General features: G+C 45.8%; 1 pseudogene; it reads left to right on the top strand.

Moving 5' to 3' along the window:
- The first annotated feature begins 436 nt into the window (after window positions 1–436).
- On the top strand, window positions 437–985 carry LOC115322905 (annotated as a pseudogene).
- The last annotated feature ends 20154 nt before the right edge of the window (window positions 986–21139 follow it).

Below are 21139 nucleotides of genomic sequence, written 5' to 3'. Positions count from 1 at the left end.
TTTAAAAAAAAAAAAAGTAATTAAATTGTAAGTAACTCAATTTTTTTAATCGGAAAATATAATTAGTGGCATAAAACGTGTTTACCTAAATGAACATTTAGTGCATATATAAAAATGTATTAAAACATTTATTTAAATACCTAGAGTATTTTTTTTTTCCTTTTTCATAAATAAATTGATCTTTTGGTCAATCACAGCTCGCCGGCCGCTGTGGCCTGCCGGTGCGGATTAGTGGTACGCGCTGTTGACACATAGCGCTGCATATGCGAGGTACGTCGAACCAACGTCGGACGGACGCGGTAGAGAAAGGACGCCATTGCCGAAGTTGGCGTACTGATAGACACGAAAATGTCAAAACCATATCTGCGCTCCTTTGGACCCAACTGCACACACGCCATGGTGGCAGCGATGAACTTCGAGGATAGAATGATGCAGTTCAGCGATCGGAGGGCACCCAGGAAAAACCAGACAGAAGAGAAAACCGCCGCCTGGAGCACAATGGCGAAAATGGCGGGAAGTCTACCTCGAAAATGCTCGACTACGACACAAGCAATTGGAAATGTTGGATTGCAACGTGGGAGCGCTACAGCATCTTATCGGGACCTCACCTGCGCAACGCGGGAACACGGGTGAGCGCCTTTCTTTACGCCGTTGGAAGAGAAGCTGAGGTCGTCCTTACTTAATGCCAGCAGACGCCAGCGGCCGATCTTCCTTCACCTCGCACGAACACTACCTCTGAAAAGGCAATTCTACCGGAAGCGTGTACGTCACCGAACCTAGTATTTAGTTTAGTCCTCCGAGTTTTTGACAATAAAGACTCGTCAACCCTCCATTATGTGCCTGCCGCGTATCGTTGTTTGCCGGAGTTGGCACTCTCATAAAGACTTGTTTTATTGCCTGTCAACTCGCCTCGCTCAGCACGACGATACGCTTCGATGGGGGCCGCATCGCTGTCAGGCTCTTCACCCACCCACTCGTGAAATAGTTAGGGGCATCCAGTGCCACTATGTTCACGTGCGTCGCGCCTGGCTGCACGTCCGCATGGCGTCCGCGCCGACGCGTAGCGCGTACGGATCGACGCCGTCGCACATCCTCACTTTAGACTCATACCGAGCCCTTCTGGGGCCCACAAGCTCACCGAAATAGAAAGGCAGAACTCATGGCGAGTGGCTTTCGCCATCGCGCTGTGCGGGCGGTACAGTATCCGTAGCGATAATTCCGTGCGGCGCACGTGCGGCGGCGGCGGCAGCGTCCACCTCTCAGTACCTCATGGCGGCCGGGAGTAGAGGAAGTGACGCCACGAGGACGGGCCACATCCATCGTCGGCGGATAAGCCAGTGAAGGTAAAGGTTCCGCAGCCCTCTGCCTCGTTAGGAATAGGAGACAATCAAGCCGTCAGTCAGCTCCAGTGCAATGATGCTGTTTCGAAAGTCGCTTACCATGCCCAAGCCAATTGCGTCATCGGCCCGTAGGCCCTAAATGATAATCGACATAGCTTGCATAAGAACCAAGCCCATACCTTCCAGCGCTGCCGCCACTCCATTCCCGTTTCATTCTGAGGCCGCGAAAATGCGGATTGATTCCGGAATCATTAGAGAGCGGCGACTCCGCAGCACTATAAAGAGGTATGTAATACTTACCACATATGCGGCAAGGAAGCACGTGCTGTCATTGTACCGGGCCCCACGGTGCGACTTATTCAAAGGAAGAGCGACGCCTGAAACGCCGTTTGACTCCGAAGAGAAACAAAACTGCCGCTGCTGCCGCTACGCAACAGCTTTAACCATTTTACCAACTTTAACCACGCTGGCTGGCGTGAGAGGTAGCACGTGGCGCATTAAGTCTCGCTCGGCCTGGCCCCGTCTGGCCACACTCGCGCTGCTCGCGCACTCACGTGGGGGGGGGGGGGGGGGGGGGCATGACGTCATCCACGTAACTTTCCCAAACCTCCGACGCAATGCATGACTCTCTGGCGTAAGCAGGGGTGGAACGAATTTGCCATTTTGCACCAGATGACGCGAAACTACGCCACAATCAATTACTTGTTTTATTAGAGGCCAAAACGTACGCCCCTAAAATTGTATTTATTTTGGTTTCGGTTTCTGCTGGCTCGCAATCCGTTTCTTAGCTTGGTTTTGGCTTGGCTACAGTCGTTGCTACTGTTGTTCGTCTGTAGCTTTTATTTTGTCCTATGAAGAGTTTTTTTTTTCTTTCTTTTTTTCACTTTGTTCGCATCCCGGGCATCCCGGGTAGGAAACGCGCGAAGGAACTCGGGGATCGGGTCCACTGATCTCTCGGGTCCCACGACGACCATCTGCGATCGGATTCTTTAATCGATTCGGCCGCGAGTCATCGCCTGTCAGCGATGACCCGGGTTTTGGTCGTCAGCGAGTCGACAAGAAATGATCAAAAGTAAGTCGTTTTTTTAGTACTTTATTGTTAAAGTTGGAATTACATTACCGCGAGATAAATGACGATTTGATGAAGCAAATGCGGCTCCGGCAGAGTATCGGAGCAGTCATGGGCACGTTACCAGCAAGAAGTAACAGTGTTACAGATACCTAGGGGGAAAAAGTAACTCTCTTACAGTTGCGGTTCCCGTCTTCCAAAAGTAACGTCTTACGGTTACTGCAAAAACAGTAACGCCGTTACTTTCTCGTTACTGTACAAAAATGGACTCCTGAAATCACAAACCAAAACAATATTTTGGTCAACTGAGATTAGAAAAATTTAAACCGAAAGGGTGTTTCTTTCATTCATTCATTCAATCATTCATTTATTAATACTGTCAGCCCATTATGCTATTACAGCTGTGGGTATACAAAAATAAAAGATGAAAGTAACCACTATACAAAGAGTAATTAAACAAGACAATGGATTGCACAAGACCGCTTCATACACTTAAACGCGCACAAGAAAAAGTTACAAAACTGAAAGCAGCACAGGTATTAACATTTCCCAAGAAAGCTGAAACTTGGTCAGTATTTGTACGAATACGGCTTTTCACGACTGTCACATTCGACAATATTATGTATACTTTCTAAAAAGGCATTAAGGGATGTTGACGAGACAGCAGAATCGGGCAGCATATTCCACTCTTTGATGGTTCTAGGGAAAACACTGAATTTAAAACAATCATTTCGTACAGATGGATTCGTTAGTGCTGATTTCGAAGTAATCCGATTTGTTGATCTTTATAAAGTTATGTATAATTTGGAAAAGGAATTTCAATCTTTCGTACTTGGTCCTCGATTTCAAAGTTGGGAGATTTGCGAGTTCACATAGTTTTGTAGGAGAAAATGCTTGGCCGAATTTGTTAAAGATGAACCTGGAAGCAAGTCGCTGAATTTTTTTCAATTTATGGCAGTTTGTTACAGTATGTGGATCCCACACAATTTTCGCGTACTCAATAATCGGTCTTACCAGAGCTGTATAAGTGAGGCTTCTTATTTCCGGAGTTGCACTAGTAAGGTTTCGCCTGAGGCACCATAGTGCTTTGTTGGCCTTAAGAAAGACTTTATCAATGTGGGTATTCCAACGTAGGTCTGGTGTAAATACTAAACCTAGGTACTTATGCTCTTTTACTCTTTTAAGTCCGACGCCGTCAATGTGATAGTTGTATGCTAAAATATTTTTTTTTCTAGATAGTGACATGAAGACTGATTTTCCAAGATTTAACACCATCTGCCAATTATCACACCATTGTTGAATTTTTTGTAGATTACGATTTAGTTCGTCCTGGTCATCTGGAGTTTCTATTCTATGGTATATCACACAGTCATCTGCAAATAGTCTGATTGGAACGGTTATGTCTTTATGCAGATCATTTATGAATATTAAAAACAAAAGGGGACCCAAAACACTCCCCTGGGGAACCCCTGAAGATACAGGTGAAAGGCTAGACTTATCCCTTAACTTCTACAGACTGTTCTCTAGAAGAAAGATACGATGAAAACCACTGTGTGACGACTGAATTTTTAAAAATGACGTAAATTTTCAGTAATAGCTTAGAGTGCGACACTTTATCAAACGCTTTCGCGAAGTCCAAAAACACTACGTCAGTTTGACCGCGACAATTAATCGTATAAGAAAGGTCATGTACAGTTTCGATAAGTTGGGTTGTGGTGGAAAGTCCCTTCCAAAAGCCATGCTGGGATCGGAACAATAATTTATAATCTTCGAGATAATCCATTAAATGTTTAGATACGATATGTTCAAGCAGCTTCGAACATGTACTAACAAGCGAAATGGGCCGATAGGTGCTTACGTCAGACACACTGCCACCCTTGTGGATAGGAACCACTTTCGCGCATTTGCAAGCACTAGGAAAAGAACAATTATTGATGGATGACTTGATAATCATGGATAGATATTTGGAGACCCAAACTGCGTACCTTTTCAAAAACTCATTTGGAATTCCGTGGGGCCCGGGGCTCTTTTTTGTATTGATATTAAGTAAAAGGTTCAAAACTCCTTCCTCGTTTATTTCTATATCTTTAATAGGAGGGCTATCTGAAAAGTCAACAAATCTAGGCAAGTTTCCATCGTCATCAATAAACACAGACAAAAAGAAAGTGTTAAATTGTTCCGTGCACTCTTCATCATTGGTTTCATCGCTAGTGCTACGCGATTTGACCGAGGGATTAACGCACCGCCAAACTTGTGTGGTGCCTCCCTGAGAAATTTTTTAAGTGTTACATTGTGAAATTTCTCTTTAGATTTCCTTACTTGCCGTTTTAATTCCTGACTCATGCGGTGAATGCATGGTTTATCCTTGATATTCGAATAATGTGAACGCGCTCTCTTCCGTTTGACTTTTCTTTTTGCATGTATTATTTCCCTATTAATCCAGGGGTTTTGGTTCCTAATTTTTTATTATACTTTGGAATAAACCGCTCGAGGCATTGCTTAGTCATGTTCGTAAAGAAGTTCCATAGCTTGTCAGTACTGGCATTGTATTGGAAAAGAAACGTGAGGTCATCCAATGACTCTTCAAGATAATCGAGCATGCTGACATCATCGGCAGCCCCGAAATTTAGAAACGTCTTTTGTGAGTATTTATGCGTGATATTTGGGGTCATTTCAAAAGACGCAAGTACCATTTTATGATCCGAAGGGCCCTCAATAGTTTCACAGCCGGAAAGAAACGATTTCAAGCGTGCCGATATAAAAACTAGGTCCAAAATTGATGATCTTGTTGAAGTCACTCTTGTGTGATCAGTTACAACCTGGGTTAGATTGTAGCAAAACGCAGGCTCTATTAATTGCTCACAGCTAGCTACTTCCGTCGATCCAGGAGAAAGTGATAACCAATCTACCCCGGGTAAGTTAATATCCCCCAAAAGTAATATGTTGTCCTCGTGACGTAGATTCAAATCCATATAAGTTTGAAGCTTTATCATCACATCAGCCGGCGAATTCGGAGGCCTATACATTCCACCAATAAAGACAGTACTATTATTGAGCTTAGTTTTAATCCACAATGCTTCAGCGTCACATACTTCATCAAGAGCAGAAAACTGAATGTTATTTTGAATCATGATAGCAACTCCACCGCCTCTTCCTTCTCTATCCTTTCTTACTATTGTGTAGTTCGGGGGAGTTACTTCAGAGTCGAGGACATCTTTATGCAACCACGTTTCTGTAATTACGACGATATCAGGGTCATGTTCCAGGATTATGCTTTCAATTACATCGACTTTATTCAAAATACTTCTGGCATTCCTGTTCACGATCTTGAAGCACACAGGTTCTTTGAATTTTCGTCACTTATTTTCATCTCCCGGGGTGGTTTCTATGCGAGTCTCGAGGGGACGAAAAGGCAAACAGCGCGCAGAAAACGGGGACTAGAGGAAGTGCAGACAGGACAAGCGCTGACTCTCAACTGAAATTTAATCACAAGGAAACAAAACAAAGAAAACAGCAACTCCGCCCACGTCACATGACAAATTCACCACGTGTCCAAAAAAAACATCTCTTTGCTACTCAGGCCCAGTGACGTTTGGCTTACGCAGTTCGCGCCGGCTTTGATGATTGCATGCGCCTCTAAAATTTCTCTATTCACTCTTTCCCTACCATTGCCAATGATACTAGTCTTACTGAAGATAGGTTTGCACCCACAACTATGACAATGCAATGGCAAATGCCCCCCTACAGCTCCAACCACAGATCGCAACGACAAGTCATGTTTAAGTGCCATGAGGGGACCCTCATGGCACTTAAACCTCTCATTAATGGCTTCATTCCAGGCATAAAGGGCATCGTCCACTCTTAGCTTATCGAATACTAATTTCACTTTGGAACCCCTTCCTCTCTCTTCTGCCGTAGAATTCCACAGGTTTTTGCGGATCTCAACAACCCTTTTAGAGAAATCTTCACAGATGCTGATTGGGGTGGGTACCTTTGAGCTTGAAGCAGTTCTTCAAAATAGCCAGTTTATCTCGGAAGTCTGAAACCTTGAGCATAATCGGACGGTCTCTACCTGAAACCTTTTTTCCAAGCCTATGTATACGCTCAATAGAGATTAGTTTATTATTTAGAATCTTATCAAAAACGTCATCATTCACCCTTTTTAGTAAAATTTCTTCGGTTTCTTTGCTAACTTCTTTACTACCTCTAACAATAAGATTGTTTCGTCGGGAACGATTTTCTAACTCGTCAATTTGCCTGGCAAGTGTTTCAATTTCGGCGTCGCAACCGCCGACAGAGTGTTCGAGCTTTTCAAGTCTAGCCTCAGTTTCATCAACCCTTTGTAGCTTTTTTTCTATTGTCAGTAGTCTGTTCTGCATTTGGAGCATCGTTGCTTCGGACGATGCCTGTTTTGTTTGTATCTCTGAAATCTTAGACAGGATTTCTTTCTGAGTTTGAATCATTTCATTGAACATTTCTTGCGTAGTCGGTCCGGGGTTTTCCTCAACATCTCCGGATAGCTTTAGTAAAAGCACCGCTGTTGAGAAACACTCACGTAGGCAATCAAGGACTACATGTGAACACGGCAACACTAACAAGCAAAAATGATCAATATGAAAACCAAACTTACGAGCACCAACCTGCACAAAAAGTGGCACGCTTGGTGACATTGTCACGGCGGTGTTGCCGTGTCCACTGAGGCCTGAAGACGCTGGTATTCCTTTTATATCCATCGGTGGCGCTGATTCCTCAAGAAGCGATGACGTCACCATGCCCATCGGAGATGCGCTCAAGACGCTGGCCACGTGCAGCCCTTGCGATGCGTTGATGACAAGGCGATGAACGGAGTTTCCATCCGCAGATAAAGTCGGTGTTGCGTCCAAGGCTGCGGATAAGCATCCAACGATGATCTGCACAAAAAATGGCACGCTTGGTGACATTGTCTTGGCGGTGTTGCCGTGTCCACTATGTCATTCGCCTTGTTTAGTCATTCGCCGTTTGAGCATTTTGATGTGCATAATTTATTTGCAATAATTGTTATAACTTAGAATCAACTGTTTCTCAAAATAGTCATTGGCCCATCATTGGCCCACGTTAGTGAACATTTTCGTTTATTTTTCACTCCGAAACGAACAGGGACACAGATGATCACATAATTTCCTTATGGCATATACTCGGAAGAAGGCCTAAACATAGCAGGTCAAAAGACTTCGAAAGCAAATAGGGGAAAATCTGAAAAGAAGGCAAAGTGAGGCCTTCTGGTGCTCCACGAATGTCCGACGACCACAGCGGCGTCTTTGTCCGAAATGCCAAACGTGGAAGACCAGTCCACACACACACATCATCGCTTCATCTGGAGCACTCCATAGGTTTCACAACAAAGTGTCCTTCCATTGGGGTGTTTCTTGAGCCTACCAACAAAAAAAGGCAATTGCACTTGAACCTGGCTTCGTGCTTACTCGAGAAGCCCCTAAGGGAATGAATAAGTTAAACAAGCGCCGGCTTTCTGCACAATATGGGGACGAATTCCTCGAAAACGAATAGGGAAGAGGAAATGGCGACCAGCTGGGTACAAAAACGACAGCACGGACATATCCGACAAAGGGGAAGGGAGAGGGGGGGTGCAGACACAGTCCAAACGGAATACTCGGAGACATGTCGCTCGACCACCGACACCCGCAGATGGTCCCCACTAGAGAAGAGTGAGCCAAAGTCGGTGAAACAGACATTGTTTGCCGCCCCTACCACCACGGGTGCTGCTTCCTTCATCTACTGGTTTCGTGCTGAATCATCCGTCCATTCTCGGTCTTGGACTAAACCAGGCAATTTTTTGTTTGTTAAATGCATAATCACGTTTCTTTTTTTTTTTTTTTTGTCGTTGAAGAGTTTCGAGATAAATACTTCAAGGTGGCAATTTCAGCATGTCCGCAGCAGTGGGTTCTAATTTATATAGTAAAAAAAAACTAACTGTAAGGGCATAAACAGTTACAGTTACCCAGTAAAAAAGTAAGTGTTACAGTTACAAGTTACCAGTATTAAAGAGTACTGCGTTACAGGTAAAAGTTACCGAAAAAAAGCAACTATAGTCTGTTGCAACCTAAGAACAAAGGGCGAAGGTAAGACGGGCCGGGGAGCAGGAAACAAACTGAACGCTGGAGAAGAGAGGGGGAAACCTCCCTCTCTCTTTAGCGTTCCGTCTGCTTCCCCCTCCCCGGCCCGACTTACCCTCGCTCTTCGTTCTTAGGTTGCAACGGACTATACTAACTAGTTACTGCCCAAGACTGTATCGGAGGGGACATCCTTTTCTCCTGTTTTGGTTCCCTCGTGCGACTTATAGCCGCGTCCCACTAGAGCGGCAAACTGCAACAAACGACAGCGACACATGACAACAAGCGACAAATGACACCGAGAGACAGCCTGTTTGTCGGAGCCTGCCGTCCCACCTGGCGGACATGAAGCAAAATACGGAGACAAGGAAACTTGTTTCCTAGTGGGATTGGAGTTGTCAACACGACACTTCACAATACACAGACAGAGTGTGACGATGCGGTTTTCGTGTTTTGCTCGTTGGGCATAAAATGCGCCGACAAACACGGTGAAAGTAAAGATGATTACTTTATTTCTTGATTAAAGCTTGTGCTTGTCTTCATTTGCTCTTGCGGACTTTCGGCAAACAGTCGTGACAATCGACACCAAACTTCTTTCAAACTATATTTCACGAATAATTTTTTTTTTGGTCGGTCGAGGCGTTCAAGGGGAGTGCCACGGAATTTCACGCTGATTTTGAGGATGTTTATATTTATATATATTCATATAATTGAGGGCAGGCGTTTTTTGGGAGACATACGGCATCCCAATTATCACAGAACATGATGACATTCTCTCGCCTGCCGGAATGGTTTGCCGGAACCTTGTGTCCTACTTCGTTGTGAACGGTCTTTGGTCAGTCCTCAAACATCGGTGTATTCATCCTGATGCAAGGCATCTTGAAGCACCACTTCGTGCACCAGGTTTTCGCCAGCAAATCCAGTCGTTGCAAATTCCCTTTCGCAACACGAACACTAACAAGCAAGCCACGACCACTACGAACAATCGAGGGATGGGAACTGCGGGAACGATCAGTGGCCGCCAAGGCCTTTTTTGAAGGTTGAGCGGCAGAGCAAGCCATGAGAGGAGGGGTAGAAGGGTGGGAAGAGGGGCAACAAAGGGTACAAGCAGGTGAGTAGGATAAGTTTTTCTCTGAGAGGTGTTCCTGGGTGGGACTGCTTGCCGGCGCTTCAAGTCTAACGACAAACGAGAACCTGTCCGACACCGATTGTTTGTCGGCATATGTTAGGGGTGTTGGTTGTTATAGTGGGACAGCATCAGCGCCACAAAACTTTGTGGTGTCACCACCTCGGGGTGGTCAAGTGCAATAAGTGGCACAAAGTAGAGACCGACATGCTGTGCAGCTGTGCTTACCAACACTGCCGGAAGGCCGTGCATGCCAGAAGCTATGTGGGCAGAAGCGGCCAGGCTCTCCGTGTTTTCACCATTGCATTCTGTGGCGTGCGCCTGTTGTTGACTTTGTACAGGTGGTTATAGCTTCAATTGTGCACCGTATTTCCTGCCAACGTATGTTTTATGTTATGCCCGACTATTGAAGTCGCTACCGGAGCCTGAGCGGCAGCGAGACAAATTGTGCGTGGATGGCGTTGCCTTTGACGATCCATACGCCGTAAACTGGACTTCCGACATGAGGTTGCTACCACCGACGTCGACGGCTCACATCGTCGTTTATTTAGATTTTTCGCCCAGTGGGATCAGCAGACTGTGGGTCTCCTGAAGTGTTTTTATTAATTGAATAATTACACACAGCGCCCTCAGGTCAAAATATGCTGGTTTTCCTACCCTCATGACCACAAGGCACGACAAGCGGTAACGCTTTGTCCGTTCTGTCGCCAATCTCCTCCCACTTGGTAGCACGGGCGTAGCGAGCCATTGATGAGCACTTGGCCGTTGCTTTGTGCGCGAACACCGTGGGAAAAAAAATTTGGATGGTCTCGATCAAATGACGGTTTCCTCGCACCTAAGCAACCTTGGGACGGAGATTGAAATGGAAGCCATACTTGCCTTTAAGAAAGTACTTGCCGCACAAACGGTCGTTTGTGTGAGGCGACCGTTCTTTTCAATCCACAGTTATTATCCGCCTTCTGCGCCTTTCAGAGTCCGCCGGGAACTTGTGGAAACTCACTTTGCTACTTTTTCTGTACCTTTGGTGCAAATAATGACTACACAACTTTGCGGCTTGCTGAAATGCTATGACACCCTTGCAAAACATGTGGCCTTCTGTCCACACCACCCGGCTCCGGCTAAGGTCTGGCGCGATGGCAGCGCTGCTGCAGCTCCATGACGTCAAGCCCACGTGTCGGTCTATATGGTATGTTGTCACAGGCTGCAACAATGACAGCCAATCAATAACTATGTCTAGTTAAACTGTATGTTGCATCATTCTACCTGGCAGGCAGCAGCAGAGAAGTACAGCATGTCCGTGAGAAAACCGAGCTCTGTTTCCGTACCGCAAAAGTAAACTATACATTGAGGAGAGCTCAAACTCTGTCAGAACATAGCCCCAGTCGTTTGAGCAAGATACCAAAGTTTCAACACTTACCATTACCGGAATAAAAGTTAGAAGTAAAAAACTGTTTTCATCTGTGAGATGCTCATCTGTGAGAGGACGCCGTCCGTGAGAAGTAACAGACGATATGCCGCTGTTTCCGGCCGCATCTCAGAGATGGCACCACTTGCCCTGGAGACATCCTGCGCTCCCTCGCTTGTCTAACCGGAACGACTGGCGGTAAAGTTGAAAACACCTGACAAAAGTATTGCATCCTTGTCCCAAACTTTGTCAGTCCTTAATAAAAAAAAGGAAACAAAACTAAATAAAGAATCTAAAATTGTAGTCACTTTGTTTTTTTTTATGAAAAGGCATCCCAATAAATACCAAAGAATGCCGACAGACATCTATGTGCACCTTCATTGATTGTTGACGTTCAGTTTTATTACCAACTTATGTTCCTTATGCGACAGTTAACGTGCAAACAACGGAGTCAGTTCGTACGGTGGTACGCTGAACTGGGGGGCTTTTAAAGGGTCAAGTGCAAGTTCTTGGAGTTCGGCTTACGACCGCCTTCTAAGTCAGTGATCTAGACGTGGGCCCGGCGCTTCGCAGAAGAAAGTAGCATCAAAAACAAAGCGCACATCTTCCATGTTCCTCCTAAAAAGGAAAGTGGGAGTTTTCCTTCGTTATCGTCGGTGCCTTCGAGGAAGATCCCCATTCGTCTTTGCGAAGAGCCGCACATTTTTTCGGTGTATCCAAGCACGCCGTGCGCAAAGCTACCCACGAGATGTGCCCGTACAAGCTTGGCCTGATTCATGAGTTGTCGCCCGGTAACTACGAGATGCAGCACTACTTTTGCCGGCATGAGCTCCTCAGGATTGCACAAGATCCATCATATGTGCAGTTTTTGCTGTTTAGTGATGAGGCGACATTTCATCTGGATGGGCAGGTCAATACCCAGAACTGCCGCTATCGGAGTTCGACGAATCTGCACTGGACGCTTGAGAGGGCTTTGCAGTCGCCGAAAGTAACAGTGTGTTGCGGAATCTGGAGAGAAGGCGTCGTTGGCCCCTTTTTCTTTAGTGACAACGTCTCTGGAGGCACCTACCTGAAAATGATGCAGGACGAGTTTCTTCCCGAGTTCGAAGCCTTGCACATGCAGCAGGACGTATGCATTTTTAATGCAAGATGGGGCGCCACCCCACTGGGCGACAAGTGTAAGGCACTGGCTGATAGCATCTTCCCAGGGCGCTGGATGGGCCGGGGACCGCTGAACATGCCGTGGTTGCCCCGATTGCCAGACCTCACAATATGTGACTTTTCTGTTTGGAGGTTTGTGGAGTCCTAGGTGTACAAGGGCCACATCTCCATAGTGGACGCCTTAAACCAGCGCAGCGAGACAGCGTCCGCTCTCATCACGGATGAGATGCGAGCTGTGGCATTCGGAGATTACGGGACCAGGCTTGGCCTCTGCACTTGGCGTCCAGGAGGCCACGTCGAAGCCCTGGTTTCGATTCAGGTAGGGCCCTGCCTAGGTCTGATCTGGCAACCGTCTAGGGAACAGACTTACACCTTCCCATCAAGTGTACAGTTTATTTATTTGAATACCCTTGAACGTAAACATCTTTTACAGAAATCTGTCTGGTTAGGAAAATAATAGACTGACTAAAATTTTACTCTTACCAAAGTTTAATAAAAACAAAATTCCTGACGTTTCGGGACCAGCTCGGTCCCTTTGTCACAAGTGACTGTGGTTTGGACGGAGGAGGGAGACGCTTGTGTAGGCCGGTTGCGATTGCTGCGTCCTGGTTTTCCTACGAAGCGACAAAACCCCGACACATAGACACTTGGGAGAGTGTTCGACGACTTGTTGATGTCATCTTTTGTTGTTTGGATCTACGAGGATTCTAGATGCAGACGTTTACGCCAGTGTCGTTCCGTGCTCAGGATCTCGCTTTTGTCGAAGGACACACTGTGACCCTCATTAGTTGCATGTTCAGCGAGGTCACTGGCTTGGATGTCATTCTTCTTCACGCCGTATTTGTGGTGGCGGAAGCGTTCCGAGAAGTTCTTTCTTTTCCCCACGTAGGCAGCAGGGTAGTCCGCACAACGGATGCGACCTGGAATTGTATGCAAACTGAGATTTGAGGAACGATGCGACGGTACTGTGCCGCAAACTGCCCAGACTGTATCCAAAACTAACCAAAAACCCTTGGCTGATGGGGGCACCATTTGTGAGATGCGGTCGCAAACAGCAGCGTTCTGTTTGCTGCTTCACACAAACAGTGTCCTGTCATAGACAACGGTATTTCACTTCTAACTTTTTATTCCGGTAAGGGTAATTGTTGAAACTTGGGCACTTTGCTCGAACGGCTGGGGCTACGTTCTGATGGAGTTTGAGCTCTCCGCGATGGCGTCTTTTTTTGCGGTGCGAAAAACAAGTTTAGGTTTTCTTGCAGACATCCTGTACAATAAGCTATTGCACCATCCTCCTCGTTAAAAGTCCTAGTTTCAGAGTTGTTTTACCTATTATATGGTGTGTTTGTCTCGATGATATAAACTACAGTGCAGTCTGAATATTTGTGCTAGGTGTAGCCCTGACCAGGCCGAGGCTGACATGAACGGCAAGCATCGTAATGTGAGTTCAGTGAAATGACATCATATGTTGACTACTGTGTTGATGTTCATGCGTTGTGGCAGTCGTACAATAACAATTTTGAGAGGAAACCTGCCTTGACGTCATTTGTGTTGATGGGAGGTTGCCTTATTATTTCAGCAGGAGTTATCATTAATTTCTTAAAGGGAGCTCGCAGACCATTTCGGGGAGTAACTTTGTACAGCATCCTTGTCTAAGGGCTATACCATATTTGCCTCTGTGCTCCCTGTTGGAGGATAATACCTTATTTCCGTTGCATGCCAAATCTCGCTTTCCAATTACCTCAATAATATCTAGTAGCTGGCAACTTGATGTCATCTTCTGTCACATCAACCTATGGCATTAGATAGTGTGCCAAACGCACCACTAGATGAAAATGGCTTCATTATTATGTTTGGTTCTTCATAAAATATGGGAATCCCACATCCATATCATATGGGATTCTCATATCCTATGGGAATCCCATATGGGAGTTGCATAGGATATGGGAATCTCAGCACTTACATTCCCAAGATGTATAATGTAACAGGCACGTAGCCAGGATTTTGTTTCGGGGGGGCCCAACCATGACAAAATGCTGTATGAGGGAGAGGGGGCAGAGGAGGTCCCAGCAAAATGGAAGAATTCGAGGGGGGCCCGGGCCCCTGGGCCTCCCCCCTGGCTACGTGCTTGTAATGCAATATTAACAATTTTGAATTCTGTTATTTATTTTATAAAGCTGCAAATCAGACTCAATAACTGATCAATTATTTGAATAAACGTCCACTTCTAATCAGTTGCAACCTTGCAATCAATGCACAGTCCCAACCTGCATTACTGTTTCTGTATGATATCAGGAAATCTGGAGTAAACATGCAGCTTATTTCATAGCAACTTTTTACGTCTGACCCATTATATTCAGTGGCTGAAGTTATATAAGAAAGTGCTCATTTTAAAATGAAGCCATGCCACTGGATGTACACTGGCATGTGACTTGTACATGTGTTCCCAGCAAAATGAAAGGATGCATTTAGAAAGGGCAAACCATTTGCTTTACTCTTTGTTTTGTCCTTTTTCAGGTGCATGGGTGTTCACATCTAAAAGTGTTACATTGAAATTCGCTGCAGGACTGGCTTGCCTGACTCACCTTGTTTGTCTGGCAGCTTGCAACTTATAGGAACCTGGGTAACTACATCACAAGAGTGTGAAAGGGACAAAACCCTGCACTTCTTCGAGGATGGCGCCTTGAAGAAGGGAGAACTGCGCCTAAAGTGAATGCCATGGCAGGTGAGTCACTACAGTGAACCCCTAGCACAGATAATTCCAAACAAGAAATTATTAACAAATGTATTAGAAACAAAGAATGCAAATATGGACAAAGAGGTGGAGGTGAACGCACCATAGCACTGTGTTGTATTCATCTCCTCTCTTGTGTGTTGTTCCGGCTTTCCGCTACCCTCACCACTAACTACTACTGCTACTCTCTTGTGTCCTTTGCACTGTTTATCTTTTTTTAGGTAATGGTCTATCATTTAGTCAACATCAACACTAGTCAACAAAAGTGTGCTCTCATGCATTCTCATGAAATAACTGTGCTTGCAATTTAACAGGGTGTCTAGCAACGGGGAAAACCGGTAATTGTCAGGGAAATTTTAATTACCGGAAAAAGTCGGAGTATTGTCAGGGATATTGTCAAAAAGCGAGCCCAGTCAGGGAAAATGAGCTGGAAACGCCATTGAGTGCCCTGAGCAAAGACTTGGGGACTTAGGGGCAGGAAAAGGGGCAATAAATTATGCTTAGAGCGAAGCGCGGGCTCTGCTCACCCGATCTAGAGTGTGGAACCATATGCAAAGGGAACAGCCAACAAATCCAGTTTTTTTTATTGGATTGGATTGAGGGTGCGGCACTAGGCTAGATCCAGTTAGAGCCTCCTTGTACTAGATATAGTAACAAATGGAAAAGCCGCAGACCCCATCCAATCCAAGCCGAAAGTATCCGAAAGTCTCCGAAAGTGTGCATCTGGCGGCCATGATGCCATTCGGTTATTGACTAGTGTGGTTGAGCGTCATGTTTTCATCATGTTTCCGGAAGTGGCCTCTTCACTGACGGTGTCGGCGGCAGGAAAGTGCTCATTTAATCCTGACTGGACTAACCCGAATATTTCGGAATATGCATGTTGGATTAGGCCCGTGCAAAATGATCCTCACAGTGCTCAATGCCTTGTGTTGTAAATGTCTTATATATTTAACCACCTCTACAGTGGTCAGGGAATTTCAGCTTTAATTGTCAGGCAAAACCTGGAAAAGTCAGGGAATTTCAAAATAATAATTTTCTAGATACCCTGTTTAATCACAAACAATCTGTTAATGCTTGTTCCTAGAAATGTAACTCGTACAGTAATATATTAAAGGTACACCAACAAGGTATTTATGCTCGCCGAGGTTTCTATTTGAGCATGATATGCAAGAGTCCAACTACGCAGAACAGAACTTGCGGAATGAAATTCGTTTTCCTTCTCTCCAAAAACATTTGGTCGAGAATTGGCCGGTTTCTGTCATGCTTACATTTTTTTCTATAGCAGGGATGGGACTGCTGCGCCAATTGCACCATAGTGCACCTAATGATGTTTCGTGTACCACACTGATACAAAAGTATAAATAAGAACTAAATTGCGGTAAGGTGCGCCAAAACTGAAATTATAAACGAGCCTCGTCGAAATCAGCCGTCTCGCAGTTTTTGTTGGCAACACTGACATCGGACATCCCGGCCCAAAGGGAACGTTAATGAATCCGAAGCTCTGTATCCGAAGGTCGCTGCCATGGTTATACTTTGTTTCAGCTTAAAACAGTTGTTATAGCATTCTCATTGCGATGCTTCTGCTACCAGACCTCTTTGAAGCCATTCGCTGTCGCCCTGCTTCATTAAGTCCATACGCAGATGATGCTACAAGGGAGAACTCCGGAATTCAGCGTCCCTGCCAAGAGTGCACGCTCGCGCAGTGCAAGCACTGTTCAAGGCCACATGCTGGCGCTTGTAGCATCGGCTGTGTCTGCTGCCGTTACTGTGTGCTTTTCTGGAGTGCGAGAGTCACTTCATCGGAATAGCGGAGCAAACAGCATCGCCATATTGCGCTACACTCAAATCTATTTAAGTTGGCGCACCTCCCTCTTGGCTGTACTTGCGTGACTATAGATGTTTCCACCGTTTTGCAAAAGTCACAGTCCACACGTGCAAAATCGCAGTCCAGCCAGCACTTGATTGCAATTGCAGCCAGCCAGAAACTGCGTGTGAATAACACACAAACACAGCAATGAACGCACTCTAATAAATTTTTATGGAAAGGTGTATTGCAAGCCCACAGCCCATGTTGGCCTGCCCCCGAGGCCCCGCGCAGAAAACTTGGGAACGTAACAAAGGCAGGCGAGCAATGACGGAACAAGGTACGAGCTGAAGGCAGTGATGTGATTGCTGCGCCAATTGCACCAAGGGGCTAACCCTGCTACATCCTGCTACATTTTGCCAAAATATGAGTAATCTGTGCCAAGCCTTCGCCAAAGGGCCAATTTTGGACGCCTTTCAAAACCGAATTTAAACTAAGTACCGTAACTGAGCATGCATGAGCTAGGTGGCACAAACGGCCGCCCGACACAAGAGCCGTGTATTGGGAGAGTTTGGCCAATAGGCCGAGCAAAGGCCGCCGCCAGCGCTGAATATTCCCCCCACGCTTAGAGCGTAAACTAAATTTGTGACACAGCGTCGACCAATCAGGAGACCGCAACGTCACAATATTGCAAACGACATTTAAAGCGTGAAATAGAAGCGTTCAATCTCGACCTCTCTATTCCATCTCACAAATGTCGGCAGTGAAGACAAAGGCACAGGCGCGTAAGCATGGCTCAGCAAAACGCTTTTGTTTGTACAAGAACTCCTGCATAGGAGGCACTTTCCAAAGCCACGCGCTCGTGCCCATGCCTTTGTCTGCTCTGCTGATGTTTGTTTGCTCTGGGCCGGCTTGGTAGAACAGCGTCCTGAGACTGGCTGAAAGAAAACAGTTCAAAGGGTGGGGCGCGCGAGCGTCTTGAGACGCGGAGTCCCGCTCTGCTCGTGCGCTGGCTTTGGCAGTGCTTTCTTTCCCCGTCTCAGCTGAGACGCTGTTTCTAGCAAGTCGGTCCTGGTTTGGAGTGCACCTTCGTTTATTCTACACTTGAATATTGGCGTGACTGAAACCTCACATGCACAAAGTTTTCAGTAACCGAGAGCTAAACCTTTTCACTCTAGCGATGCTAAAACGGCTCAAATTAGTCGCATCACATATTTAGAGCACACGACCACCGCTAGGGGCTGTTTCGCGGCCTGTGGTTGGCCCTAAGATGCTCGCCTATTCAAACCAATGTATGGCCAAACTCTCAATAAACGGCTCTGCCCGACACAAAATACCCTACATCAATCGTCCATGGTTTTTTCCATGCTTTTTTCCGCCATGCCGTCTCTTCTGTCACGCTCTCGTCGTCTCGTAAGCGTAAATCTCGTCTCGAGCTTTTTTTTTTTTTTTTTTTTTAAATGATAGATGCCGGCGTGTGTGTGTGCTGCGACCCTAGCGTACTGGGTACCAGCCATGACGTGACGCTGTGAAACGAAACTATGTTTCGGCGCGGCGGGAGTCACTTTTTGAGCTGAAGCTCTTGCTGCTGAAATCAGCGGCCACACGACATTGCAGATATGGAGCTTCCTAAACTGAAACACGAGGACCGCCGCATGTTCATCAACATTCATATTCTTGTTTAAAACATACGCTGCCACAAAAATCCCTCTCTAACTCAAAGACTGCTGTGTCGAATTATTGATTACCTAGGTTTCTCTTGGTGGGCTTTCTTTCGAGAGGGGCCCCGGTACGTGAAAAATGTGTCGCGAAGAAAAGTTGAAGTGAGCTGAAGCAAAGAAGGGAATGTCTGCACGCTGAACCCGCAGAGCGCGCTTGTTTGTCTCGAGTTCAGTCGTTGCAAAAAGGGACCCTGGCTCGCGACGTCTTGCATCGATGCGCTCAGGTTCTTTTTTTCTGTGTTTAGCTCGTACCTCGCCTGCCGGCCTGGGAAGCGCGCGGCGCTGGACTCTTTTTTTTGTCGCATGCTGGGCAGTTAAATTTTGCATAGACTTTTGGCTACCAGTTGGCAACGGAACAGAGAGGCATGGTTTCGGCTTCGATCGAACAGCCGTTTCGCTCGCGCGACGACGCACGTGACCTGCAAGCCTGCCGGAGTTGCCCTCACGTGCTTGCTAACCAACGATGCGAACATAATTGCACGACAGAGGCACCAGCCGGGACGCTTGCAATTCATTGTTTTACATTTGATTACTTTTGACGAAAATCTGGCACGTCGGCAATCAGTAAAACGGTGGCAAGCGGTTTTTCGGAATTGCTTGGCGTCGCCTACAGCACTGTACACTTCTGGGATGTCGCAATGTCTCTTTGGAGACATTGAAAGTGGACATTCATTACTACCCTAAGCTAAAGCAAAGCTTTAGCTTAGGGTAGTAATGTTCCTTGCAGAATGTTCCGAAAAGCAAAAAGAAATGTGTCATGTCATTGGCATTTCAGTTACACCATGAAAGACTCCCAGGTGGCCGAACTTGACCATAATTGGTTTATTTCGGCGAGCAAGGTTCCCTTTGCGTGTCCAGCATTTCAAACAAATATTTTTATTTTTGTTAGAATATCTGCTTTAAAAGCCACTTATGCTGCTCCAAAACACTGTTTTGGCTACTCCAAAGGCCACTTTTTCTACTCCAAAGCACTGTTTTGGCTGCTCCGAAAGGTAACCCAAAGCGGCTTAGGCCAATCACATCACTGTGAAGGCTATTTCTTATTGTTTCTTTACATTCACCTCTTTGTAAGTCGGTTCCATCATGTGTGACACTGTTGTGCAGTTTTGCTTTATATGATTTGTCTAATTTTCATGTAATTTTGTGAAAAATGTTTTTAAAATAATATGGTAATTGAAAGTACTGTTTAGTTCACATTGAGTTATCGACATGCCATATTTCCTTGAGCTTTGAAAACCAGGTGACATTTAGCCTCTATTTCAACATTCTTGGAACTCTTATGCTGCTCCCAATTTGCTCCAGGACCTCGTTTTTGCTGCCCCCAGCCTGCTCCAAACTGTAGTTTTTCTGCTCCCAAGATTGCTCCAAAGCTGCTTTGCCCAGTTCCATCCCTGCTATAGTAATGTTAGGTTCAAACTATGTGTACCAAATATATTCAAATCCATACATCATCTAAAGCACACATTAAATATAAAAAAGGAGAAAACTTTCCGATTTTCCATTGTGGTGAACAAGGAAAAGCAGCGGAGCTGTAGTATGTGCCGCCATCTGTGAGCAACGGCGGCAACCAGACAATCGGCAAGCAGGTTGTCTGGTTGCCCGTCATCGCACATAGATGGCAGTAGCTGTCCAGAGGGTTGTGTCGAGATTTGTTTGTCCATGGACACGAAACTGGGGATACTAGCGCTCAACAGCTCTGCTGTAATATGAGCTGGATTTTTGTGGCCTCCAGAAAGCTGCAAAAACGTTGAACGAAAAAAAAATGCTTCACAGATTACAGGAGGGAAATGTACACACCATTTTTAATATATCAACGTACCGTGGGCTGGACGATGCGATGGCAGCGCAGAACGGACCAACATTGCGACGGATGTGAGGCCGCTACTTTGGAACTGTTGTTCGTGGAACCGGTCAATTGAACGTCAAGCGGAAGGGTTATAAGTGCAAAACAATCGCAGGACAAATGGTGATTTCGGGCCATGAGCTTCCAGTGATGTGATTGCTGTGCCATTTGCGCCAAACTGTGCCAAAGCTCTTACCCTGCTACACCCTGCTATATTTGACCCAAATGTGAGGAATTTGCACCAACATTGCACCATAACTTAAGTTCACTTAAATAATACTAAAAATCAGGGTGTCGAACCGGAACCGAACCGAACCGAACCGGTATTTTTCCGGAACTGAACCCGAAGCCGAACCGTTATATTGTTATCGCGATGAACCCGAACCGGAACTGAACCGAAAAAAAAATAACGTTTACCGGCTCATGTCAAAACGGTTCGGCCACGCGCTGTTGACAATGAATGTGCTATCAATGCCATTTGTTTTTTAAGTGCCGTCAACTGACACACACCTCGCTTACATATTTTTGCTTCTCCACTCAGTCTTAGGAATATAAACGCTGCATCCATGAATCTTGACAAACGCTGCATCCATGAATCTTGACATAGGAACCAGTATTGCGCTGGTCGCGGCTTGCACGGAAGAAAGAAAATTGGAATGCTGTGCAAAAAAAAAAAAAAAAAATCGCGTCACGGGATTTTATTTTCCTACAATTTCGTAAATCGTAAATGCTGCTGTGTGCTCATTTCATAACACGTTTCTAGAACGCGCGAGTTCTTGAAGCTTGCTTCCATCGGAATGAGAAAAGAAAAGGCTGTGGAGTTTGATAATAA

This window comes from Ixodes scapularis, unplaced genomic scaffold (genome assembly GCF_016920785.2).
Source record: "Ixodes scapularis isolate PalLabHiFi unplaced genomic scaffold, ASM1692078v2 PGA_scaffold28__5_contigs__length_5199819, whole genome shotgun sequence".
In the NCBI taxonomy this organism is placed as follows: domain Eukaryota; kingdom Metazoa; phylum Arthropoda; class Arachnida; order Ixodida; family Ixodidae; genus Ixodes; species Ixodes scapularis.
The sequence above is the reverse complement of the archived record's forward strand: the minus strand, read 5'-3'. Positions and strand labels throughout refer to the sequence as shown.